Here is a 27,054-nt window from a genome sequence, read left to right as displayed (position 1 = left end):
GCATTCTAGATTTGCTTTTTAAATTAAAATCTACACGTAATGTTGAACTCAAGAGTAGTGTAAAAAGTGTAATTTTCGGACGCAACTGTTGAAAACAATTGACACGTCACATATACCGCCAATGAATAAAGTTCACTGATTACGTTCTAAAATGCAATTTTTTTTTATAATTCCATCCAAGAGATACTAATTACCCCTCATTCAAACTGTATTCCTGACCCAAGCCTCTTTTTACTCCATTAATTTCAGAATGGTTCCAAACTATAAAAATCAATTCAAAATCTCAACGTTAGAAATCAAGTGAATACATATTTATGTAAGATAAGAAGACAGAGTATAAAGGTACTAATGATTTTTATCAGAATACAGGAGTTATGTGTATAAAATAGAATTGTAAATTTGGAATTGCTGATGCATATGTTATGTGAAATAATTGTGTTAAGATATTGGGTATTCATAGCAGGACCAATTAGGAATAAATGGTGGATGCGAGAGAAGAGATTTTTTTTTCGTGTGGCGCCATCTGGAAATTAGGAATGCAAGTTTATTCTGTGTGTGTTCTTGCAGATTTCTTCTTCGCGTACACTTGTAGATTTCTTGTTTGTGGTAATTTTCTGTTCATCGTGAATGACAATAATGACATTTTTCAGTAATGATGCTGTGAGAGTTTTTTGTTTGTTTATTTATATAAATTAAAATGTGAAAATTAACTTAAAAGCATGCGTTTGAATGGAAAATGTGGAATTTAAAATTGAAAAGCAAAAAATAAAAGTGGTGTCATCTTAGTCGATCGATAGAATATCTGTGGAATTAGGAACTAGGAGGTAAGAAGGAAAAGAAACCCATTGCCGAAGGAGTTTTCAATAATTCTCCATTTCCAATACCTATTCTAATACTTACAGACCATACAAACTATTAATAACAAACTATTAATAAATATCCCTTTTTTCTAATGCAATCAAAACTTAATTTTGGTACCGTCCTAAAGAAGTTTTTTCATAAAGATCATTGTTTTGCCTCAAGTTGTACTTGTCATTGGAGGTTATCTCGTGTGAGTTGCAAGATTAGTGGGATTCCAATACTTTTGTGTTTAATTAATGATATTTTGAATATTACATTCTTCGTAGAAAGATACGTACTATAGCTGCCTGTCTCTTCTTTTCAGGACAAGAACTGCAGCCAAAGATATGAAATTGTGGTTCCACCATGAATGCAGCGAAAAAGATTGTACCATATCTAGGAAAGTGCAAGTTGCCTGCTAGTGGAAGTATTCTTGACAGCGACAGAAAAAGGTAGGAATTTAAAATTTTTATAGTGTTAGATGTGAATGAGAGTTACTATGCAATGGATGAAAATAATTGTTATCAAAGAAACAATTTATATTCAAAATTAATCCAATGAATATTACAGCAGTGAGTTAATTTGAAAACGCCCCACTTTTGATATTTCTGGGATTATAGAAAATGTGTTAATATACAAAAATAAGTGGATTTTATTTTCAAGAGGGATGTTTTTCTTTGGGATTTTTTTATTAAATTGGAAGTACTTTTTAGTAGGGGTGAAAAAAACCACTAAGATTTAAAATGGGTAGCAAAGTTGAGTGATACCTAATTTGAAAGGTTTTTTTAGGAAAAATAATGTTTAAAGCATAAAGAAGCTTCATTATTAATGGTATCGAAGAAAAATTAGTTATTAAGATGTTAATTATTCTAAAGGGCGTTTATTATTTGTCAAATAAGAATAAAGTGAATTGTTTTTACACTTTGATATTTATAGAAGCTTACACTTGAATTTGCTTGCATGTAGTGGTAAGTTTACTTAAGCTTTGTTGTGAATTATCATATGGACGTCACTTTTAATTTGTTTTTTTCCTTTTTTATAGTAAGACCTTAAAAGTGAATAGAATAATTACTTTTAAGAACGTTTCATACCAATATAGGTTCATAAATGTTTTGTTTTAAAGATATCGTGTGTGGAAAACTTTAGGAGAAATTTTAATTATTTTTCATAACTTTTTTAAAATAAATTTACCTAAGAACTATTAACGTTTTGTCGTAATTATTATTTAAGTGTTATGGATCAGGAATATGTAGTAATTTAAGATAGAAAATGAACTATATATTATTTTTAAGGAGATTCGGTAGGTATTAATATTTAAATTTTTAGATGATTTTAATATGTATATAAGATAAGAACACATAGTGCTAAGGTAATAATAATTTTTATCACGATACAGGAGTTATGTGTATAAAATAGAATTGTAAATTTGGAATTGTTTGATGCGTACGTTATGTGAAATAATCGTGTCAAGACAATGGGTATTCATAGCAGGACCAATTAGGATTAAATGGTGGATGCGAAAGAAGAGAGATTTTTTATGTGTGGCGTCATCTGGGAACCTGGGTTGCAAGTTTCTTCTTTGTGCGATTTTCCAGAATTCTTTTTGGTGTCTCTTTGCAGATTTCTTCTTCGTGTGTGCTTGTAGATTTCTTGTTTGTGGTAATTTTCTGTACATCGTGCATGACAATAATGACATTTTTCAGTAATTGTATCCTGAGAGTTTTTTTATTTATATTAAGTGAAATGTAGAAATTAACTTAAAAGCGTGCGTTAAATGAAAATGTGGAATTTAAAATTAAAAAGCAAAATACAAAAGTGGTGTCATCTCAGTCGATCGACAGAACATCTGTAGAATTAGGAACTAGGAGGTAAAAAAGAAAAGAAACCCATTGTCGAAGGAGTGTACAGTAATTGTTCACTTTTAATAACTATTCTAGTACTCACAGATTAAATAAATTTGTCTTTTTTCTAACGCAATGAAAACTTATTTATGGTAGCGTCTTAAAGCAGCTTTTTGATAACGATCATATTGTTTTGACTCACCTTGTACTTGTAATTGAAAGTTATCTAGTGTGAGTTGCAAGATTGGTGAGATTCCAATACTTTTGTGTTTAATTAATGATATTGAATATTAGATTCATTGTGGAAACGTAGGTACTATAGCTGTCTGTCTCTTCCTTTCAGCACAAGAATTGCAGCTAAAAGATGTGAAATTGTAGTTCTACTTTGAATGCAGCGAAAAAGATTGTACCATATCTAGGAAAGTGCAAGTTGCCTGGTGGTGGAAGTATTCCTGACAGCGACAGAAAAAGGTAGGAATTTAAAATTTTTATAGTGTTAGATGTGAATGAGAGTTACTATGCAATGGATGAAAATAATTGTTATCAAAGAAACAATTTATATTCAAAATTAATCCAATGAATATTACAGCAGTGAGTTAATTTGAAAACGCCCCACTTTTGATATTTCTGGGATTATAGAAAATGTGTTAACATACAAAAATAAGTGGATTTTATTTTCAAGAGGGATGTTTTTCTTTGGGATTTTTTTATTAAATTGGAAGTACTTTTTAGTAGGGGTGAAAAAAACCACTTAGATTTAAAATGGGTAGCAAAGTTGAGTGATACCTAATTTGAAAGGTTTTTTTAGGAAAAATAATGTTTAAAGCGTAAAGAAGCTTCATTATTAATGGTATCGAAGAAAAATTAGTTATTAAGATGTTAATTATTCTAAAGGGCGTTTATTATTTGTCAAATAAGAATAAAGTGAATTGTTTTTACACTTTGATATTTCTAGAAGCTTACACTTGAATTTGCTTGCATGCAGTGGTAAGTTTACTTAAGCTTTGTTGTGAATGATCATATGGACGTCACTTTTAATTTGTTTTTTTCCTTTTTTATAGTAAGACCTTAAAAGTGAATAGAATAATTACTTTTAAGAACGTTTCATACCAATATAGGTTCATAAACCTTTTGTTTTAAAGATATCGGGTGTGGAAAATTTTAGAAGAAATTTTAATTATTTTTCTTAACTTTCTTAAAATAAATTTACCTATGAACTATCAACGTTTTGTCGTAATTATTATTTAAGTGTTATGGATCAGGAATATGTAGTAATTTAAGATAGAAAATGAACTATATATTATTTTTAAGGAGATTCGGTAGGTATTAATATTTAATTTTTTAGATGATTTTAATATGTATATAAGATAAGAAGACATAGTGCTAAGGTAATAATGATTTTTATCACGATACAGGAGTTAAGTGTATAAAACAGAATTGTAAATTTGGAATTGTTTGATGCGTACGTTATGTGAAATAATCGTGTCAAGACAATGGGTATTCATAGCAGGACCAATTAGGATTAAATGGTGGATGCGAAAGAAGCGAGATTTTTTATGTGTGGCGTCATCTGGGAACCTGGGTTGCAAGTTTCTTCTTTGTGCGATTTTACAGAATTCTTTTTGGTGTCTCTTTGCAGATTTCTTCTTCGTGTGTACTTGTAGATTTCTTGTTTGTGGTAATTTTCTGTACATCGTGCATGACATTAATGACATTTTTCAGTAATTATATCCTGAGAGTTTTTTGTTTTTTTATTTATATTAAATGAAATGTAGAAATTAACTTAAAAGCGTGCGTTAAATGAAAATGTGGAAGTTAAAATTGAAAAGCAAAATACAAAAGTGGTGTCATCTCAGTCGATCGACAGAATATCTGTAGAATTAGAACTTAGGAGGTAAGAAAGTAACAAAACTCATTGTCCAAGGAGTTTTTAGTAATTCTCCACTTTCAATAACTATTCTAGTACTCACAGATTAAATAAATTTGTATTTTTTTTCTAACGCAATGAAAACTTATTTTGGGTACCGTCGTAAAGCAGCTTTTTGATAAAGATCATATTGTTTTAATTCAACTTGTAATTTGAGGTTGTCTAGTGTTGAGTTGCAAGATTGGTGAGATCCCAATATTCTTGTGTTTAACTAATGCTATTGAATATTATATTCTTCGTGTAAAACGCATGTACTATAGTTGCCTCTCTTTTCTTTTCAGGACAAGAACCGCAGCAAAAGGATGTGAAATTGTGTGTGCGTGTGTGTGTCCACTCGGAATGCAGTGAAATGATTGTGTCATCTCAGAAAGTGGAAACTGTTTGCTGGTGGAAGTATTGCTGATGGCGACAGAAAAAGGTAGGAATTTAAAATTTTTATGGTGTTAGATTTGAAGGAGTTACTATGCAACGAAAGAAAATAATTGTTATCAAAGAAGTAATTTATATCGAAAAGAATTGAACGAGTATTACAACAGTGTATTAATTTGGAAACGAACCACTTGATATTTCTGGGATTATAGAAAAGGTGTTAATATACAAAAATAAGAGGATTTTATTTCCAAGGGGGACTTTCTTTTGGGGTTTGGTATTAAATTGCAAATACTTTCTAGTAGGGATGGGAACAATCACTAAGATTTTAAATAGGTTGAGTGATATCTAATTTTTTTATTTATTTTTTTTCGTTTTATTGAAAGGTTTTGGGAAAATTGAAGTTTAAGCTGTAAAGAAGTTTCGTTAAGAAAGGTTTTTGGGAAAAATGATGTCTAAACTGTAAAGAAGTTTTCTTATAAAAGGTTTTGGGAAAAATCATGTTTCGTTATTAAGGGTACGGAAGAAAAATTGTTTATTAAGCGGTTAATTATTCCAAAGGGTGTTTATTATTTGTTAAATAATGATAAAGTGAATTGTTTTTAAACTTTGATATTTATGGAAGCTTTTACTTGAATTTGTTTGCAAGTAGTTGTAATTTTTGCAGGTAAGTTTGCTTAAGGTTTTTGTGATTTATCATACAGCTTTTACCTCGATTTGTTCTTTTGCTTTTTTGTAGCAGGACTTTAAGAGTGCATAGAATAATTACTTGGAAGAACATTTCATACCAACATAGGCTCGTAAACGTTTGGTTTTGAAGATATTGGATGTGGAAAATTTTAGAACAATGAGGTTATTTTCATAACGTTCTTAAATTAAAATTACCTATGTACTATTAACGTTTTGTTACAAAAAAGTGGGCCACTGTATTTAGTATTTCATGTTGTGTTTTATTATTGCAAGTTCTAAAATTGAAGGAATTCTAACCTAGATGAAGATTCGCGGTTTTTTTTGCGACGTTGCCAGTTCCTCCCTTTTCTCCCAAAACGAAAATGAATGATTTAATTTTCATTTGATCTTTGAATTTCACGGTGAAATAGCACATTAACAAATTCATTGTTCAGGGAAATTATTTATCATCATATTTTAAATAGGAAAAACCATCCCAGAGGTGTTTCGGGCAGTAAATGTGTTAAAAAACACCTAAGAAACCGATGATGTATCAATTATTACTATTAGGTCATGAGTATTTGCATTTACTCGATTTAAATGGTTGTTTTAATAATTATTATGAAAATTTGGAAACAAAAACACGTGTAGTAAAGGATACCGAGGAAGGAATAGTAATAATTGATACATGATTGATTTATTAGTGGTTTTTTAACACATTTACTGCCCGAAACAACTCGGGGGTGATTTTGTCTAATTGAGATATGATGATGAATGAATTCCCGGTTTGGGGAAGGTGTGAAAATGATAATTTTTGAGAGAAAGGGGGGGAATGGGGGATATTTTTGCAGAGAAAACTGGGGATTTTCATCCGGGTTAGAATTTCTTAAAACTTTAGGATTTTTTGCACAAGCCGGCAACACTGTACGGCACCGGGCCCAAAGAGGGCCCGGACAAAGTGACGGACGCGACGCAAAGTTACGTGGAGGCGATTGGCCTCCAGGTAACTTGGCGAGGAGTCGGCCAGTTTGGCCGACCCCTCTTTGGGGGTCTTCAACCTCGTTTTTCGGATTCGGCAGAACGACAACGTCGACATATCGGAGTCATCCCCTTAGAGAGCGGGGGAACGCGGGAATTATTCATGGGGCCAGCATGAATAAGGCCTTTGTTCCCGGCGCTTTCCGAAAAGATGGCGGCGACATGCGCCGCTGCCGTTAACTAGTCTCGAATCCCGAGTAGATGAAGACGGTGGGAATCGGCAAAAGCGCGAATGTCTATACACTTGTTTCTTTGGAAGCGGTGGGTTTTTCGCGTGGCTCCATCTTTTAAGGGTTCGGAAAGGTAGTTAAAACGGTAAAAGACGAGAATGGGATAACCTCTCGGATCGTCAAGAGTGTCTGGAAAAAGTAAATGAAGATGGAAAATTTTGGAAGTTAATTATTAAAAAATAAAAGAATTGATTATCTACGGGATTCAAGATTAGAAGATTGCGATCCACAAATTTACAAAGTAAGAAGAAAGTAAAGAAATACTGGATTTTTCCATAAAATTTACTCTAACAGTGGAATTTGAAATGGTACCGTGGATGGAGAAATATTACAACAAAGAGGTAAATTAAGGATCTAAAAGCATATATTTCCAGGAAGCAAACGGAGGGACGTATTAAAAAAGGGAACACAGAAAGAGTGGGTCTGGAACAAGTACCTTTTTGGTTAGGTTTACGAGTACGAGATTAGTAGTGAGGATTTTCAAGAGAAAACCTAAAAGGATGGACCGAACGTCTAACCTACACATTAGGAAGAAAGAAGGTCGGTTGCTCCTCAGATTTGATATAAATAAGATTAAACCATTAAGATTATAGAGGATTTCCTCGACAGATCAACAATGACCAAGGGTCCAGAGGTAGACACACTTAACTTTATCCAAAATTTGTAAGGAAAGTTGGATTATTGCTCATATTCATCGATAGGAAAGACACATTTTTGAGTGGAGGACCGAAAAGAATCTAGGTTAAGAGCAAAAAGACACCAAGGTAGTACTTTGTAGCTTTATCGAAGAATAGTGCTTTATTTATTTCTTCTTAGCGAAAAGGATATGATTTATAAGGGAAGGAAAGAGGGTGGTTACTTGGATACATGGAAATTTGAAAGACAAAAATTGGAAATTACAAGAACAGCAAAAGTGAAAATGATCGAACAAGCTGACTGGGGCCGAGTAAAGGGAAAAAGAAAGGCAGCCAAAGTATTTTTTCATCAGGAAGGAGATATCGAGATTTGGAGGATTGCAAGTAAGTGGATTATTAGGAGAAAGCTTTTTGTCTTAAGAGGAATAGGAATTTCTTAGTTATTTTGATGCATCAGAAGGACATTTGATTAATTTAAAAGGAATTGTGTGAAAAATTGTACCATAACTTATGGATTATTTTGGAATTGAATATTTGAGAAAATAGAGTATTTAATTGGAGCACCGTACTACCGGAAAGGGTAATTTTATTTTGAATTTGTATGTGAGTATAGTAGGTAGGGTGTTTTATGGATATTTGGAAAATTCACCATTATAAGTATTATTTGTCTTATTGGAAATAATTTATTTAAAAGGTAAGAGACAACAGAAGGTATTACACATTGAAGATTAAAATTGATTTATGTAGAAATGGTGAAAATATATTGTTACATTAGTAGATATTGTAGGAAATTAAATTGTGATTATTATTTAAGTGTTATAGGTAAGGAGGATGTAGTAATTTAAGATAGAAAATTAACTGTGTATATTATTTTTTAAGGAGAAAAATTAGATAGATTTCTGTAAGTATTGATATTTAATTTTTTAGAAGATTTTAATATTTATATAAGGTAAGAAGAAATAGTGTAAAGGTACTAATGATTTTTGTCACAATATAGGAATTATGTGCATAAAATAAAATTGTAGATGTATATGTTATGTGAAGTAATTCTGTGAAAATATTAGGTATTCATAGTAAGTAAAGGTAGGGATATAGTACAGGATTTCTCAGGGTATTTTTCTTTTGAGGGAGGTAAAAGATACGGAGGGGAGGTAGGTGGAAAAATGTACGAGAAACATGCATATAGAATGTAAAACTTTAAAGAAACACTGGGTAGGATAGCAATTAGGAGTAAACGGTGGATGCGAAAGAAGATGAGAGATTTAAACACAAAAATAGGACTTTATTTGTTATATGGAGGGATAATATAAAGACATGTAAGAAGAACGGGAGGGAATGCAAATAGCTGCATAAAAGAAGAGAGAAATTTGTTAGTAGATTATTTGTTAACAGCAAAGATTATTTCTCCTGGATTTCAAGGATAAGACTAAGAAAGAACAATTATTTCAGAGGGAAGTAAGAAGAGCTTTCAGAAGGAACAAATGAGCAAGCATATTAAAATTAACGATATTAATAAAGGTATTAGGTAACTTATGGAAAACTTGTTTGGAAGGATAGAATAAGGAAAGTTACATTATTACATTTTATTAGTGTTCGTATGTAGTCATTGCCAACTAGGAGCTTCCTAAAATTGTAGAGGAACTTTAGGGCTTAGAAAAGCCATTCGGGCGATTTTTCTCGGAAGATCTTTGGAAAAACACCGTTTTTTCAGGATAACTTGGGGATTCTTGTACAAAATGGTGAACGAGATTTATTCACTGGAACCGTGAAGTTAGGAAAAGTAATTACAGGAAAAAACCGAAATTGTGAGGTCTAAGTGGAATTAGGGACGACGAATTTGGAAGGTTTAGCGATTTGGTGTTTTTGGAAATTTCTAAGCAGCTCAGGAAGGGCTGAAAAAAGACTTGGAAGAAAAAGCATTGGACAAGTCAAGTGAGAAGTAGAGATTGCACGGGGGTACAGTATTCATTGGAGAAGATATAAGAGAGAAGGTGGAAAACAAGATTGGTTTATTTTGAGAAGGGTTTGAACAAGTGGAATCGTGTGTAAAATAAAGGGATGAATTTGGACGATATGGCAAATGAGGTTTTCTTAAGAAAATATTAAAAGGAAGATGGATTATAGAACATCATAGATTTGAAAGATTTTTAAAGAAATTATTTTAATTGTTTCTAAATTAACATTATGTATGATAATTTTTTATAGTGTTGTTTACGTATAAGTAGGATATTTATTAGTTTTTAACTTTTGTAATTGTAAACTAACGCAAAAGAGATAATAAGAGGGACAGAGGAGGGTAGGTTGACGTAGCCTTTTTAAGATAATAGGATGCTCCACATAATTTACACACAAGTGGGCCACGTGTACAAATTATTGGAGTAACATTAAACTGGCACCAACAGGTACTATCACGGTTCTAAAGGATTTATTAGAACTGGGAATTTGCTAGTCTGCTTTTTCGTGTTTTTACTACATTTTATGATTGATTAATATTTTATACTGTGTTTCTTGCAGGAGTAGGCTCTTTACGTAGTCTACATACTGTGTGGATGGGATATGAATTGTATTATTTCAGAATTTTATTAGTGCTTTAGTCTTGTGTGAAATAGACTGTTAGGACGTAGGTTCTATTTTAATTGTACAGGGTATAGGGAAATAACTTTGTTAAATTTAACCGAAGATCGAGAACATTATTTGAAACGTAAAGTTTTTTTGAACAGGAAAGAGAAACGTTTGTAAATTGACGAATTTTTATTTAGAATTAGAAAATTAGAATGGCTAACCCGAACTAACCAGGATTAGAATGGGAAGTACGAAGGTAGCAAAGTTATTTCCCTAACACTGTATATTTACGGCGGGTGCGTGTAATCCTCGGCGAGTTGGGATTGACGAAGCTAGAAACGTAACGTTGCTTTTGTATTTAATGAGAAAGTAAAGCAAATAGGGAAATTACCGTGATATTTGAGGAGATTTAATTTTTGGACGTCGTCGTAAAGAAGGGAACTATTAAACTGAGTCATTTAAAATGGCCATTCGAAGTTGAATCATTAGTAGAGTCAGCTGTGGAATTTTACACGAGAGAAATAGAAGATGAAAAGTAGGTCGCAGCGGGATCGTACGAATTTGAACGACAGGGCAGAGTGAGGTTATATTGCTTTATTTATTACCACTTTTAACTTTGAAGATTTCGATTAAACATTTAAGCAATTTTTTAAGAAAAGAGGTCGAATTGTTTAAAAAATGAACAATAATTGTCGAAAATGTCGTCCATTCACTTGAACGTACAAGTTTACCAGAACTTTGATACTTTTGAAGACAGTGTCGAAATTTTTGTGGTGATAATTGGTCACTGCCCAAATTCGTGCTTTGAGACTTTGATTACGTGTACTTACGGGGTAAAAGTGTTATTTTATAAAACTGGGAACAAGAAGCAACCCAGAGGTGTGATGTGCGGGGGCCAAGGTGGGTAGATATGCTTAGTGCACGAACTTATTAAACGATCGATTGAATTCTGGAAGGTAAACTAAGGTTATAAGAGCTGTGGTTATATTATGTTGAACATAATCGTGTGGTAATTTGTCTAAAATGTAAAGCAGCTTTTTGATAAAGATGTGATTGTTTTGAGTCAACCGGTACTTGTACTATGAAGTTATTTAATGTGAGTTGCAAAGATGAGATGCAAAGATTCCAACGTTCTGGTGTTTAACTAAGAATATTGAATATTATATTTTTCGGGGAAACGTATGTACTATAGCTGCCTCTCTTTTTTTTCAGGACAAGAACTGCAGCCAAAGGATGTGAAATAGTGTGTGTGTGTCTGTGTTCGTCCCAAATGCAGTGAAATGATTGTGCCATCTCCGAAAGTGGAAGCTGTTTGCTGGTGGAAGTATAGCTGACGGCGACAGAAAAAGGTAGGAATTTACAATTTTTATGGTGCTAGATTTGAGGGTGTTACTATGCAAAGGAAGAATATAATTGTTATCAAAGAAACAATTTATATTCAAAACGAATCGAAAGAGTATTAAAACAGTGAGTTAATTTGAGAACGAATCACATTTGATATTTCTGGGATTATAGAAAAAGTGTAAATATACAAAAATAAGGGGATTTTATTTTGAAGGGGGACATTCTTTTGGAGTTTTTTTTATTAAATTGCAAGTACTTTCTAGTACGAAGGGAAAGAACCAGTAAGAATAAAATTGGAAATTGTAAATAGGTAGCAAGATTGAGTGATACCTTATTTGAAAGGTTTTTTTAAAATTTTTTTGGTTTTCTGGAAAGGTTTTGGGAAAATTGAAGTTTAAGCCGTAAAGAAGTTTCGTTACTAAATGTTTTGGGAAAAAGGATGTTTCCTTATTAAAGGTATCAAAGAAAAATTGTTTATTAAGAAGTTAATTATTCCAAAGGGTCTTTATTATTTGTCGAATAAGAATAAAGTGAATTGTTTTTAAACTTTGATATTTATCGAAGCTTTCACTTGAATTTTCTTGCATGCAGTTATAATTTTTGCAGGTAAGTTTGCTTAAGGTTTTTGTGATTTATGATACAGCTTTTACCTCGATTTGTTCTTTTGCTTTTTTGTAGTAGGGCTTTAAGAGTACATAGAATAATTACTTGGAAGAACATTTCACACCAACATAGGCTCGTAAACGTTTGGTTTTGAAGATATCGAGTGTGTAAAATTTTAGAACAATGAGGTTATTTTCATAACGTTCATAAATTAAAATTACCTATGTACTATTAACGTTTTGTTACAAAAAAGTGGGCCACCGTATTTAGTATTTCATGGTGTGTTTTATTATTGCAAGTCCTAAAATTGAAGGAATTCTAACCTAGATAAAGATTCGCGGTTTTTTTTGCAACGTTGCCAGTTCCTCCCTTTTCTCCGAAAACGAAAATGGATTATTTAATTTTCATTTGATCTTTGAATTTCACGGTTAAATAACACATTTAACAAATTGATTGCTCAGGGAAATTAATTATCATCCTATTTTAAATAGGAAAAACCATCCCCGAGGTGTTTCGGGCAGTAAACGTGTTAAAAAACACCTAAGAAACCGAAGATGTATCAATTATTACTATTAGGTCATGAGTATTTGCATTTATTCGATTTAAATGGTTGTTTTTATAATTATTATGAAAATTTGGAAACAAAAACACGTGTAGTAAAGGATACCGATGAAGGAACGGTAATAATTGATACATGATTGATTTATTAGTGGTTTTTTAACACATTTACTGCCCGAAACACCTGGGGTGGTTTTGTCTATTTGAGATATGATGATGAATGAATTTCCGGAACAGGGAATTTGTTGAATGTGCTATTTCACCGTGAATTTGGGGAAGGTGTGAAAATGATAATTTTTGAGAGAAAGGGGGGAATGGGGGATATTTTTGCAGAGAACTGGGGATTTTGATCCGGGTTAGAATTTCTTAAAATTTTAGGATTTCTTGCACAAGCCGGCAACACTGTACGGCACCGGGCCCAAAGAGGGCCCGGACAAAGTGACGGACGCGACGCAAAGTTACGTGGAGGCGATTGGCCTCCAGGTAACTTGGCGAGGAGTCGGCCAGTTTGGCCGACCCCTCTTTGGGGGTCTTCAACCTCGTTTTTCGGATTCGGCAGAACGACAACGTCGACATATCGGAGTCATCCCCTTAGAGAGCGGGGGAACGCGGGAATTATTCATGGGGCCAGCATGAATAAGGCCTTTGTTCCCGGCGCTCTCCGAAAAGATGGCGGCGACATGCGCCGCTGCCGTTAACTGGTCTCGAATCCCGAGTAGAAGAAGACGAAGGGGGTCGTGAAAATCGCGAATGTCTATACGCTTGTTTCTTTGGAAGCGGTGGGTTTTTCGCGTGGCGCCATCTTTTAAGGGTTCGGAAAGGTAGTTAAAACGGTAAAAGACGAGAATGGGATAACCTCTCAGATCGTCACGAGTATTCCGAAAAAGTAAATAAAGATGTAAAATTTTGGACGTTAATTATTAAATAATAAGAAAATTGATTATCTGCGGGATTCAAGATCAGAAGATTGGGATTCAGAAATTTCCAGAGTGAGAAAAAGTAAAGAAATACTGGATTTTTGGATAATATTTACTCTAACAACGGAATTGGAAATGGTACCGTGGATGGGAAAATATTACAACAAAAAGGTAAATTAAGGACCTAAAAGCATACATTTCCAGAAAGCAAACAGAGGGAGTTATTAAAAACAGAACACAGAAAGAAATGGTCTGGAACAAGTACCTTTTTGGTTAGGTTTACGAGCAGGAGATTAGTAGTGAGGGTCCTCAAAGGAAAACCTAAGAGGTTAGATCGAAAGTTTATCCTAGATCTTAGGAAGAAAGAAGGTGGGTTGCTCCACAGATTTGATATAAATAAGATACACCATTAAGATTATAGAGGATTTCCTCGACAGATCAACAATGACCAAGGAGCCAGAGGTAGACACACTTAAGTTTATCCAAAATTTGTAAGGAAAGTTGGATTATTGTCCATATTCATCGATAGGAAAGGCACATTTTTGAGTGGAGGACCAAAAAGAATATAGATTAAGAGCAAAAAGATACCAAGGTAGTACTTTGTAGCTTTATCGAAGAATAGTGCTTTATTTATTTCTTCTTAGCGAAAAGGATATGATTTATAAGGGAAGGAAAGAGAGTCGTTACTTGGATACATGGAAATTTGAAAGACAAAAATTGGAAATTACAAGAAGAGCAAAAGTGAAAATGATCGAAAAAGCTGACTGGGGCCGAGTAAAGGGAAAAAGAAAGGCAGCCAAAGTATTTTTTCACAAGGAAGGAGAAATACGAGATTTGGAGGATTGCAAGTAAGTGGATTATTAGGAGATTGCTTTTTGTCTTAAGAGGAATAGGAATTTCCCAGTTATTTTGATGCATCAGAAGGAAATTTGATTAATTTAAAAGGAATTGTGTGAAAAATTGTCCCACAACTTATGGATTATTTTGGAATTGAATATTTGGAAAAATAGAGTGTTTAATTAGAGCACCGTACTACCGTAAAGGGTAATTTTATTTTGAATTTGTATGTCAGTACAGGAGGTAGGGTGCTTCATGGATATTTGGAAAATTCACCATTATAAGTATTATTTGACATAATTTGTTTAAAAGGTGAGATAACAGGTGTTATTATAAATTGAAAATTAGAATTTATTTGTATACACATAGTGAAAGTATATTATTTTTAAATTAGTAAATATTGTAGGAATTGTGAATTACATTATGATTATTATTTAAGTGTTAAGGATAGAAAGTAAACTGGATATATTATTTTTTATAGGAAAAAACTAGGTACATTTTTGTAAGTGTTGATATTTAATTTTTTAGATGATTTGAATATTTATATAAGATAGGAAAGGATAGTGGTAAGGTACTAATAATTTTAGTGGGGATATAGAAATTATGTGTATAAACTCGAATTGTAAATTTGAAATTGTAGATGTATATGCTAAGTGAAGTAATTGTATTAAAATATTAGGTATTCATAGTAAGTAAAGGTAGGGATATAGTACTGGATTTCTTAGGGTATTTTTCTTTTGAGGGAGTGGAAAAATGTACGAGAAACATGCATACAGAACGTAAAACTTCAAAGAAACTGGATAGGATAGCAATTAGGTGTGTAGGCTGGATGCGAAAGAAGAGTAGGGATTTAAACATAAGAATAGGACTTTATTTATTATATGGAAGGATAATACGAGCATTTGTAAGAAAAATGGGAATGAATGAGAAAGAATGTATATTAGAAAAGTAGAATTTGCCAGTAGGTCATTTATGTATTTATAGTTCATAAGAAAGTAAAGATTATTACTTTTGAATTGTAACAGTAGAGGTGAGGAAGAACTTATGTATATTTTAGAGGTAAATAAGAGGAGCTTTTAGAAGGAACAAATGAACACGTACATTAAAATTAGAGATAATTTATGGAAAACCTATTTGGAATGATAGAATAAGGGAAGTTATTACTTTATTATATTTTATTAGTATTAGTAAGTAGTGATTGTGAACTGGGAGCTTCTTAAAATTCCAGAAGAGCTTTTGCAGGAGCTAGAAAAGCTATTTGGGCAATTTTTCCTGGAAGATCTTTGGAAAAACACTGTTTTTTCAGGATAACTTGGGGAGTCTTGGACAAAATGGTGAACGGGATGTATTGACTGAAATTGTGGAGTCAGGAAAATTGACTATGGGAAAAAACCGAGATTGTGGAGTCCTAAAAGGGGTCTAACTGGAACTTGGGATGATTAATTTAGAGGATTTAGGGATTCGGTGCTTTTAAAAATTTGTAAGAAGTTCAGGAAGGAAGGGAAATGGTCAGTGGAGATAAGATTTTTTCCTGAAAGAGGAGAACTGGAAAAAGACTTGGAGGAAAAAAGCATTAGGCAAGTGAAGCGAGAAGTAGAGATTGGAGTACGAAGGTGCAGTAGTCATTGTATAAGACACGAGAGAAAAGACAACTAACAAGATTGGTTTATTTCGAGGAGAGTGGGGAAAGTGATAGGATGAATTTGAACGATAAGGGGAAAGAGGTCTTCTTAAGAAGACATTAAAAGGAAGATGGATTATAGAACATTAGAGATTTTAAGGATTTTTAAAGAAATTGTCTTAATTATTTCTAAATTAGAAAACTATTTAGGGATAAGTAGGATATTTATTAGTTTTTAACTTTTGTAATTGTAAACTAAGGTAAAAGAGATAATAGGATGCTCCACATAATTTGCACACAAGTGGGCCAAGTGTGCAAATTATTGGGGTAACATTAAACTGGCACTAGCAGGTATTTTCACGGTTCTAAAGGGTTTATTAGAACTGGGAAAGTTGCGACGGTAGAGACAAAAACAGGTGGCGAATTTGCTAGTTTGTGTTTCTATTCTTTTTTTATATATTTGCTTTTGAAGAAACACGGAAAAGTATTTTATATTTGTGCGTTTTACACATTATCTTTAAATTGAAGAATTTTTCACGAGTGCTGTAGTCTTTCGTTAGAGAGACTATCATTTTATTTTAATTATACATCGTGTCGGGGAAATAACTTCGGAATAGGAAAGAGGAAGAAGATTCGTAAACGTAACTATTTTGATTTCTTTGGAAAAAGAGAGACACATTTGAAGAATTGGCAATGTGTCTTTTAGTTTGTTTCATTTGGATACTTCTTTAGAAAAGGAGAAATCAAAGTAGGAAAGTTATTTCCCTAACACTCCGTACAATTAGGATAAGTGGGTGTCATCGTTAGTTACTTGTGAAGGACGACGAAATTAATATTAAATTGCAACATTGCTTTTATAAGCATGGAGACGAGGAAGTAACGAAAAGAAAGAGGACGGGATGATTCCCGCGCATTTTCGGAAGTTATCGTACCGAGGGAACCATCAGAACCGACATCTGCACCGAAAATTGACGTTCGAAGTTTGCACGAGAGAAACGGAAGACGAAAAGTAGGTCGCGAGGAACGCATCGCGTAGCTCGACCATTTTCTGTCAAAAAGAACTTTTTGACAGAGCGGAGAGAGGTTACGTCGCCATATTTACTTTGTATTTCGAAGACGTTAAGGCGTATGACTAATTTTTAACAAAATTAGTCTAATCGTTCGACAAATGAACAATAATTGTAGAAAATGTCGTCCATTCACTTGAACGTACAAATTTACCAGAACTCCGATACTTTCGAAGACATCGCGGAGAACCGGTGGGGTGATAACTGCACACTGCTCAAATTCGTCCTTTGAGACTTTGATTAGGTGTGCTTACGGTGTAAAAGTGTTATTTTATAAAACTGGGAACAAGAAGGAACCCACCCAGGGGCGTCAGGCGTGGGGGCCGAGGTGGGTAAATATGCTCGGTACTGGAACTTACGAAAGGAATGACTACATTCTCGAAGATAAACTAAGGTTATTCGAGCTGTGGATGAAGGAATTTGTCTAACAAGTAAAGCAGCTTTTTGATAAAGATCTAATTGTTTTGAGTCTTATATTCTGGGGTCATGTAGTGGGATTTGCCACGATGAAATGTAAAGATTTCAAAGTTCTCATGTTTAAGGATATTGAATATTAAATTCTTCGTGGAAAGTATGTGCTATAGTAGCCTCTCTTTTCCTTCCAGGATAAGAAGTGCAGCCAAAGGATGTGAAATTGTGTGTGTGTGTGTGTCTACCTCGAATGCAGCGATAAAGATGGTGTGATCTGGGAAAGTGCAAGGTGCCCACCAAAGGAAGTATTCCCGAAGAAGACAGAAAAAGGTAGGAATTTAAAATTCTTATTGTGTCAGATTTGAGGGTTAAGCAGTTGACGAAAATAATATTGAAAAGAATTGGAAAGAGTATTTTAACAGGGTGTTAATATGAAAACGAACCACCTCTGATATTTCTGGGGTTATAGAAAAAGTGGAAATATACAAAAATAAGTGGATTTTATTTTCAAGGGGGAATTTGTTTTGGGGTTTTGTATTAAATTGCAAGTACTTTTTAGCAGGGGTGGGAAAACCACTAAGATTTTAAATAGGTGAAGTGATACCTAATTTTTTAAAGAATTTTTTGTCTTTTTATTAAAAGTTTTGGGGAGAAATGATATTTAAACAGTAATGAAGTTTCGTTACTAAATGTTTTAGGAAAATTGATGTGTAAACAGTAAAGCAGTTTCGTTAAGAAAGGTTTTTGGGAAAAATGATATCTAAAGAGTAAAGAAGCTTCGTTACTAAATGTTTTGGGAAAAAGATGTTTTCTTATTAAGGGTATCCAAGAAAAATTGTTTATTAAGGTGTTAATTATTCCAAAGGGCCTTTATTATTTGTGGAATAAGAATAAAGTGAATTGTTTTTAAACTTTGATATTTATCGAAGCTTTTACTTGAATTTGCTTGCATGCAGTTATAATTTTTGCAGGTAAGTTTGCTTAAGGTTTTTGTGATTTATTCTACAGCTTTTACCTCGATTTGTTCTTTTGCTTTTTTGTAGCAGGACTTTAAGAGTACATAGAATAATTACTGGGAAGAACATTTCAAACCAACATAGGCTCGTAAACGTTTTGTTTTGAAGACATCGAGTGTGGAAAATTTTAGAACAATGAGGTTATTTTCATAACGTTTTTAAATTAAAATTACCTATGTACTATTAAAGTTTTGTTACAAAAAGGTGGGCCACCGTATTTAGTATTTCATGGTGTGTTTTATTATTGCAAGTTCTAAAATTGAAGGAATTCTAACCTAGATGAAGATTCGCGGTTTTTTTTGCGACGTTGCCAGTTCCTCCCTTTTCTCCCAAAAGGAAAATGAAAGATTTAATTTTCATTTGATCTTTGAATTTCACGGTTAAATAGCACATTAACAAATTAATTGCTCAGGGAAATTATTTATCATCCTATTTTAAATAGGAAAAACCATTCCCGAGGTGTTTCGGGCAGTAAACGTGTTAAAAAACACCTAATAAACCGAAGATGTATCAATTGTTACTGTTGAGTCATGAATATTTGTATTTACTCGATTTAAATAGATCTTTTGACAATTATTATGAAAATTTCGAAACAGAAACACGTGTAGGAAAGGATACCGATGAAGGAACGGTAATAATTGATACATGATCGATTTATTAGTGGTTTTTTAACAGATTTACTGCCCGAAACACCTCTGGGGTGGTTTTGTCTATTTGAGATATGATGATAAATGAATTCCCGGAACAAGGAATTTGTCGAATGTGCTATTTCACCGTGAATTTGGGGAAGGTTTGAAAAACATGATTTTTTATTTTGAGAGAAAAGGGGGGAATTGGGAACTGTTGGCAGAGGAAACTGGGGATTTTGATCCGGGTTAGAATTTCTTAAAATTTTAGGATTTCTTGCACAAGCCGGCAACACTGTACGACACCGGGCCCAAAGAGGGCCCGGCAAAGTGACAGACGCGACGCAAAGTTACGTGGAGGCGATTGGCCTCCAGGTAACCTGGCGAGGAGTCGGCCACTTTGGACCGACCCCTCTTTGGGGGTCTTCACCCTCGTTTTTCGGATTCGGCAGAACGACACCGTCGAGAACACATCGGAGCCATCCCCTAGAAAGCGGGGGAACGCGGGAATCTTTCATGGGGCCAGCATGAAAGATGCCTTAGTTCCCGGCACTTTCCGATAAGATGGCGGCGACATGCGTCGTTGCCGTTAACTGGTCTCGAATCCCGAGTAGATGAAGACGAAGGGAATCGTGAAAATCGCGAATGTCTATACGCTCGTTTCTTTGGAAGCGGTGGGTTTTTCGCGTGGCTCCATCTTTTAAGGGTTCGGAAAGGAAGTTAAAACGGTAAAAGACGAGAACGGGATAACCTCTCGGATCGTCACGAGTATTCCGAAAAAGTAAATAAAGAAGTAAAATTTTGGACGTTAATTTATTAAAAAATAAAAGAATCGATGATCTACGGGATTCGAGATGAGAAGATTGGGATCCAGAAATTTACAGAGTAAGAAAAAGTAAAGAAATACCGGAATTTTGGATAATATTTACTGGAACAGTGGAATTCGAAATGGAAACGTGGATGGGGAAATATTACAAAGAAAGAGGTAAATTAAAGACCTAAAAGCAAACATTTACAGGAAGCAAACGGAGGGGCTCACGGAAAAACAGAACACAGAAAGAAAGGGTCTGGAGCAAATACCTTTTAGGTTAGGTTTACGAGCACCAGATTAGTAGTGAGGTTCTTCAACAGAAAACCCAGCAGGAAGGATCGAACATTTAACCTACAAATTAGGAAGAAAGAAGGTGGGTTGCCCCACAGATTTGACATAAAAAGATTGAAACATTAAGATCATAGTGGATTTCCTCGACTGATCACCAATGACGGAGGGGCCAGAGATATAGACAAGGAACTTTACCAAAAACTTGTATCGAAAGTTGGATTATTGCTCACATTCAAGGATAGGAAAGATAGATTTTTCACCGGAGTAGTCGGATTCAAAAGAACTTAAGTTAAGGGCAAAAAGATAGCAAGGTAGTACTTTGTAGTTTTATCGAAGGACAGTGGTTTATTTATTTCCTCTTAGCAAAAAGAATAAGATTTATAAGGGAAGGAAAGAGGAAGCTCACCAGATGGATACATGGAACTTTGGCAAGAGAGAAGTAGGAAATTACGAGAACAGCAAAAGTGAAAATGATCGAAGAAGCTGACTGGGGCCCAGGAAAGGGAAAAAGAAAAGGGCCAAAGTATTTTTTCAGAAGGGAGGAGATTGTGAGATTTGGAGGATTGCAAGTAAGTGTACTATTACGAGATTGCTTTTTTGTCTTAAGAAGAATAGGACTTTGCTAGTAGTTAATAAGTAATTTGTGGGTTTAGTTTTGAAAGTGAATTAAGAATTTCTTAGTTTCTAGTTATTTTGATGTATCAGAAAGATATTTGATTAATTTAAAAAGGACATGTGTGAAAAATTGTACCATAACTAATGGATTGACTTGTGGAATTGTAATTTGAGAAAGTAGAGTATTTAATTGGGGCACCATATTACTGTAAAGGGTGATTTTATTTGGAATTTGTAACTTAGCACAGTAGATAGGGTGTTTTATTGATATTTGGAAATGTAAGGTGAAAGATTCACCATTATAAGTATTATTTGAAATAATTGAGGATTAGATTTTATTTAGATACACATAGGGAAAGCATATTATTTTTAAATTAGTAGATATTGTAGGAATTGTGAATTACATTGTGATTATTATTTAAGTGTTAGGGATAAAGATGTAGTACTTTAGAATAGAAAGTAAATTGGATGTATTATTTTTTATAGGAAAAACTAGGTACATGATTTGTAATTGTTTAGAAGATTTGAATATTTATATCAGATAGGAAAGCATAGTGTAAAGGTACTGATGATTTTTGTGAAGGTACAGGAATTATGTATTTGAAATTGTCGATGCATATGTTAGGTGAAGTAATTCTGTTAAGATATTAGGGGTATTCATAGTAAGTTTAAGTAGGGACATAGGATAGGACTTTTTAGGGAATTTTTCTTTTGAGGGAGGGAATGTAGGTGGAAAAATGTAACAGAAACATGCACATAGAATGCAAAACTGGAGAGAAATTGGAAAAGATAGGAATTAGAAGTAAATGGTGGGTGCGAAAGAAGAGGAGGGATTTAAACATAAGAATAGGACTTTATTTATTATATGGAAGGATAACTTGAGCATATGTAAGAAAAGTGGGAAGGAATGTATATTGGAAAAGTAGAATTTGCCAGTAGGTCATTTGTAGTTAATAAGAAAGTAAAGATTATTTCTTGTGAATTTCAAGGATAAGAGTAAGAAAGTACATGTATTTCAGAGGGAAGTAATTAGAGCTTTTAGAAGGAACATGTAAATTAAAATTAGTGATATTTATAAGGGTATTAGGTAACTTGTGAGAAACACGTTTGGAGGGATAGAATAAGGGAAGTTGCATTATTATATTTAATTAGTGTTAGTATGTAGTCATTAGATATGTGTCAGCTAGGAGCTTCCTAAAATTGTAGAGGAACTTTAGGGCGTAGAAAAGCCATTTGAGGAATTTTTCCCGGAGGATATTTGGAAAAAGTCTGTTTTTAAGGATAACTTGGGGATCCTTGGACAAAATGGTGAACGAAATTTATTCACCGAAATTGTGAGGTCTTAGAAAGGATGTAACCGGAATTAAGGAAGAAGAACTTGGGAGATTTAGCAAAGGGGAAGATTTGAAAGAGGCTTAGGAAGGGGCCGGAACTGGTGAAGGGAGATAAGATTTATTCTGAAAGATGAGGAAAACTGGAAAAAGACTTGGAAGAAAAAAGCATTTCCAGCAGTGGACAAGTCAAGTGAGAAGTAGAGATTGGAGCACTGTGGTGCAGTATTCATTGGAGAAGAGAAGAGATAAGAAAAAAGGTGGAAAATATGATTGGTTTATTTTGAGTATAGTGGGCAAAGTGATAAGATGAATTTAAACGATATAGCGAATAAGGTCTTCTTAAGAAAGCATTGAAAGGAAGATGAATTTGAACGATTTTTAAAGAAATGGTCTTAATTGTTTTTAAATTAAGATATTGTGTACATACGATAATATTTTTATAGCGTTAATTATGTATAAGTAGGATATTTATGTAGACTGAAGGGGCCTTTTTAGGAAGCCTCACATAATTTGCACACAAGTGGGCCAAGTGTGCAAATTATTGGGGTATTATTAAACTGGCACTACTAGTAGGTACTTTTACGGTTCTAAAGGATTTATTAGAACTGGGAAAGTTAAGAAAAAGAGAGGTAGGGAATTGTTCGTTTACTTTTCCAAATTTGTACTACATTTTATGATTGATTAGTATTTTATACTGCGTTTCCTATAGTAGTAGATTCTTTGTGTAGTTCACGTACTGTGTGGGTGAGATATAACTTGTATTATTTTAGAAATTTATTAGTGCTTTAGTCTTGTGTGAAATAGACTATTAGGACGTAGGTTCTAAGTGAATTGTACAGGGTATAGGGAAATAACTTTGTCAAATTTAACCGACGATCGAGAACATTATTTGGAACGAAGAGTTCTTTTGAACAGGAAAGAGAAACGTTTGTAAATTGAGGAATTATTATTTAGAATTAGAAAATTAGAACGGCTAACCGGAACTAACCACGATTAAAATAGGAAGTAGAAAAGTAGCAAAGTTATTTCCCCAACACTGTACATTTACTGTAGGTGTATAATTCTTGGCGGGTTTCGATTGACGAATTTTAGGTTAGCATTAGCAGTCAGCCGTGGTAATTTACACGAGAGAAATAGAAGATGAGAAGTAAGTCGCAATTCGATCATGCGATTTGGAATGACAGAGTAGAGTGAGGTTATATTAATTTATTTATTACTATTTTTAAGTTTGAAGATTTCGATTAAACTTTTAAGCAATTTTTTAAGAAAAGAGGTCTAATTGTTTAAAACATTGATAATAATTGTGGAAAACGCGGTCCACTCATTTGAAAGTTGAAGTTTACCAGAACTTTGATACTTTTGAAGACATTGTCGAGAACTTGTGTGGGGTGATAATTGCACACTGCCCCAATTCGTTCCTTGGGGCTTTGATTACGTGTGTCGATTGTCTCGGAAGTAATTTTTGAAAACTGGGGACAAGAAGTAACCCACTGGTGTAAATTGGAATTGGTCGAAGGATTCCACATAACATTCTCGAAGATGAACTGAGGTTATACGAGCCATGGCTCCATCACCTCGGACATAACCCCATCGTACTTTGTCAGGGTGTGGGGATGAAGGTATTTGTGGAACACGTAAAGGTGCCTTTGGAAGTATTTGAGGATTATTTGTATTTTAGATTTGCATAGTTTGAGAATTTGCACATTCCAAGCTATGAAAGTAGGTATTATGACTGAGGAGTGTTGGGAATGATGGATTCAGAAGATTATTATGTGTATTATGTGGTGTCTCATTGAACTAGGTGCAATGAATTGTCATTGTTTCAGATTCCGAAGGATGAAGTACTCGGAACACTTGCATTTGGTGATAGGTGCCAGGAGATAAGTCGAGGGGACAATGTCTTCAAGAAAGCATTGGAGGTTTCAAGCTCCTTAATTAATTTTGTGAGAAAACAGATGAAATGCATTGAGTAACTGAGAAAGGAAAAGGGAGAAATGGAAGGACCCAATGGTAGGTAAGTGATAGAAATAAGAAGTAGTGATAGGTGGAGGGATTTGAGAAGAAGAGTATTTTGTGAGGAACGAAAAGTGAATTGTACTTTTTCCTCTAAATTTGAGAGTCGAGTAGATGTGTAATTGGTACTCGAGCAGTACAGTTTGTGATATTGTGTGGTTCTTTAGCATTGCTCATGACTCGTGTAACAAGAAATGATGGATTCTTTTGAATTGTAAAAGGGGTTAAGGGATAAATAAATGGAAAGATTTGAAAGTACATTGCAGGGTACTAGTTTCTTAATGAATTTTTGAGAGAAACATATGAATTTAGTAAAAGTGCAAAGAAACTTTTCGTTCCTAGATAGGAAATGAGTGTATTTTCGATAAAAGATGAAATTTAAAATTGAAACAACTAATTTTCTATAGTTTATGTATTATTTAACTGATTTTTGATAACATTTTTGTTTGTAATTTACTAACTGGATATTATATTTATTAAATTTGTGACTCTTTTTGTATTACTTTTGATGAGTCGAAAGAGTACTTGTCGAGGTGATACATTAGAGTGGTGGTATATTTGGTAACTGTATATTATTTATTATTATTATTATTTTTTAAGAAGCTTTTAGAACTAAAAGAAGGGTGTTTCTTCTGACTGCAACTAATAAAAGCAGAATTGAAGGATTTTGTGTGAGATTATTTCTAAACCTGTTACCCGACGAATAGGAAAGTGGCTTTTTGGGATTGGGGAGAGGATTGGGTTTACACTGTTTTTCTTATTTTAGGGAAAAGTAGTAATTTTTTATAGGTATTGTCTATATTTTTGGAAACATTCCCCGCAGTATTATGACTGATTTGGAGCTTGTACTTTGATATTTTGTATTTATTTATTGGATATTATTGGTTTTTCTATGAATGAAGAAGAGATACATGGTCTGCATTATATGTATTATATTGAGAGATGAGTAAAGTGTGAATAAAGACATGTACTCTTATTTATTTATAATTAGAGGATAGTTTAGATATTTAAAAAAAAGTGACACATTAGAGGGTGGTATATATTGATTATTAAATTGTATTGTGAGGGTCAGGATGCACTGTGGAAATTTGGGGATGTAGGGAAGACAGAGAAACTAAAGTAATTTGTATTTTTCTGATTTGACTGTCTTTTGAGAAATTGAATTTGAGGACTTTGAATTTTGAAGTAAAGGGGAGATTATTGTTTGACTTAAAGTGTGTAGTAGATTTAGGGGGACATTTCCAGTGTGATTTTGCATTTTTTAGATTTTCACGGGTGTTAGTATTAATTTGTAATTATTTAGATAGAACTATTGAGATAATTTTTGTATTTCTTTATTGCTGAGATGATGTATTACTTTATTTATTTGTCTGATACTGCGGGGAAAGAGATTAGATGATTTGGAAAGTATTTTTAAAAAAAGGGACATTCTTAGGGAAGATGAGATTTGGGAGGGGGAACTGAGGATTTTAGAAAAAAAGGGAATAGAAGAAGATGGGGGATTAAGGGACATTATGGAGGGAAATTGGGGGTTTTACTTATAAAGGGGGATGAGGGATAAAGGACAGGAGTATTTGGATACTATAAAAAAAGGATGAGGGACAGGAGTAAGGGAACATTAAAGAAAAGGGATGAGGGAGAGGAGTATGGAAACATTATAAAAAGGAGATGAGGGATGGGAGTATTTGGATATTATAGAAGAGGGATAAGGGGCAGGAGTATGGGAACATTTTAGAAAAGGGATGAGGGATGGGAGTACACGGAATAAGGATGAAGGATAAGAGTGTACTAAAAGGGGATGGAAGAGATTAAGAGGAAGGATAAAGGGGGGACTAGAAAGGGATGAGAGATAAGGTGAGTATTATGAAGGAGAAGGAGGAAAGGAGCAGAGAAGATTGGTAGGATAGGAGAAGAAGACGACGATGCTGAAGCAGAAAAGGGGGACTAGAGAGGATATAGATTTTAAGAAGGAGGGGGAATGGGGGCTTTTATGAGGGATGAAGGAAAGGGAAGGAAGGCTAGAAGGTGAGTATTTTAGAAGGGATGAAGGATAAGAAGAGCTTGGGAAAAGGGAGGATAAGAGAGAGGGAGGGGGATTGAAGGCTTTTGGAAGGAAGGTGGGATTATGAAGGGGATGGAAAAGGAACGAGGAAAGGATGGGGGAATGGGATAGGGATGAGAACTGGGGGACTAGGAAGGGAGCTAAGAAGGTGCGAGAGGGGAAAGGGGGACTATAGGGATGAGGGAAAGGAGTATTTGAATTGGGAAGGGAAAGGGATGAAGGATGGGAATTTGTGAACTCTGGAGAAGGGGGATGTGGGAAAGGAGTATTAGAACTTTCACGGGGAAGGGATGAAGGATAGGAATTCTTGAACATTAGGGAAAGAAGTATTGATATTACAGTGAGGGAAGAAAGTATTGATACAATCGGGGACGAACGATGAGGGACAGGAGTACTAGAACATTGGGGGAAAGAAGTATTGCTATAATTTGTGTGGGAAGAGAGTATTGATACAATGGGGGACGAACGATGAGGGAGCGGAGTATTCTAACGGGAGATGCTGAGGAAGAGGGATAGGAGTAAGCTAACTAGAGATTGAGAAAGGAAGGGATTAAGAAGTGAGCAGGGGGGACTAGGGATGAGGGACAGGAGTGTGTAGATATTATTAGAAGGGATGATGAATAGGGGACTAGTGAGAAGGGGATTATAGTGCTATAGCGGGGATAAGAGAAGGCACGGAAAGAGATGAGATGGAAAGGGTGAAGGGGAGAGATTGGAAAGAAGGGATGTGTCTTTTAGGGAAGGAAGTATTGATATTACTAGAGAACTGGGATGTAGTGGAAGGATTCGGAGATATTTCCAAGGGAACTCGCAAGCG

The 27,054-nt window shown here is 34.1% G+C and overlaps 1 long non-coding RNA gene across 4 annotated transcripts; it reads left to right on the top strand.

Annotated features, from left to right (window-relative positions):
- The first annotated feature begins 701 nt into the window (after positions 1–701).
- Positions 702–24,809, top strand: LOC136415216 (uncharacterized). 4 transcript variants are annotated; one of them, XR_010752591.1, is made up of 10 exons: positions 702–824; positions 1,166–1,292; positions 3,025–3,152; positions 4,890–5,026; positions 11,324–11,460; positions 17,664–17,799; positions 20,130–20,295; positions 20,348–20,524; positions 20,577–20,782; positions 23,989–24,809. It is a non-coding gene; the product is annotated as an uncharacterized lncRNA (long non-coding RNA). The 4 variants fall into 4 exon arrangements; XR_010752594.1 differs by lacking the exon at positions 3,025–3,152; XR_010752593.1 differs by lacking the exons at positions 702–824; positions 1,166–1,292 and adding an exon at positions 2,573–2,708.
- Positions 24,810–27,054: the final 2,245 nt, after the last annotated feature.

The sequence above is a fragment of the Euwallacea similis genome, chromosome 19 (assembly GCF_039881205.1).
Source record: "Euwallacea similis isolate ESF13 chromosome 19, ESF131.1, whole genome shotgun sequence".
NCBI classification, from domain to species: Eukaryota; Metazoa; Arthropoda; class Insecta; order Coleoptera; family Curculionidae; genus Euwallacea; species Euwallacea similis.
The sequence above is the reverse complement of the archived record's forward strand: the minus strand, read 5'-3'. Positions and strand labels throughout refer to the sequence as shown.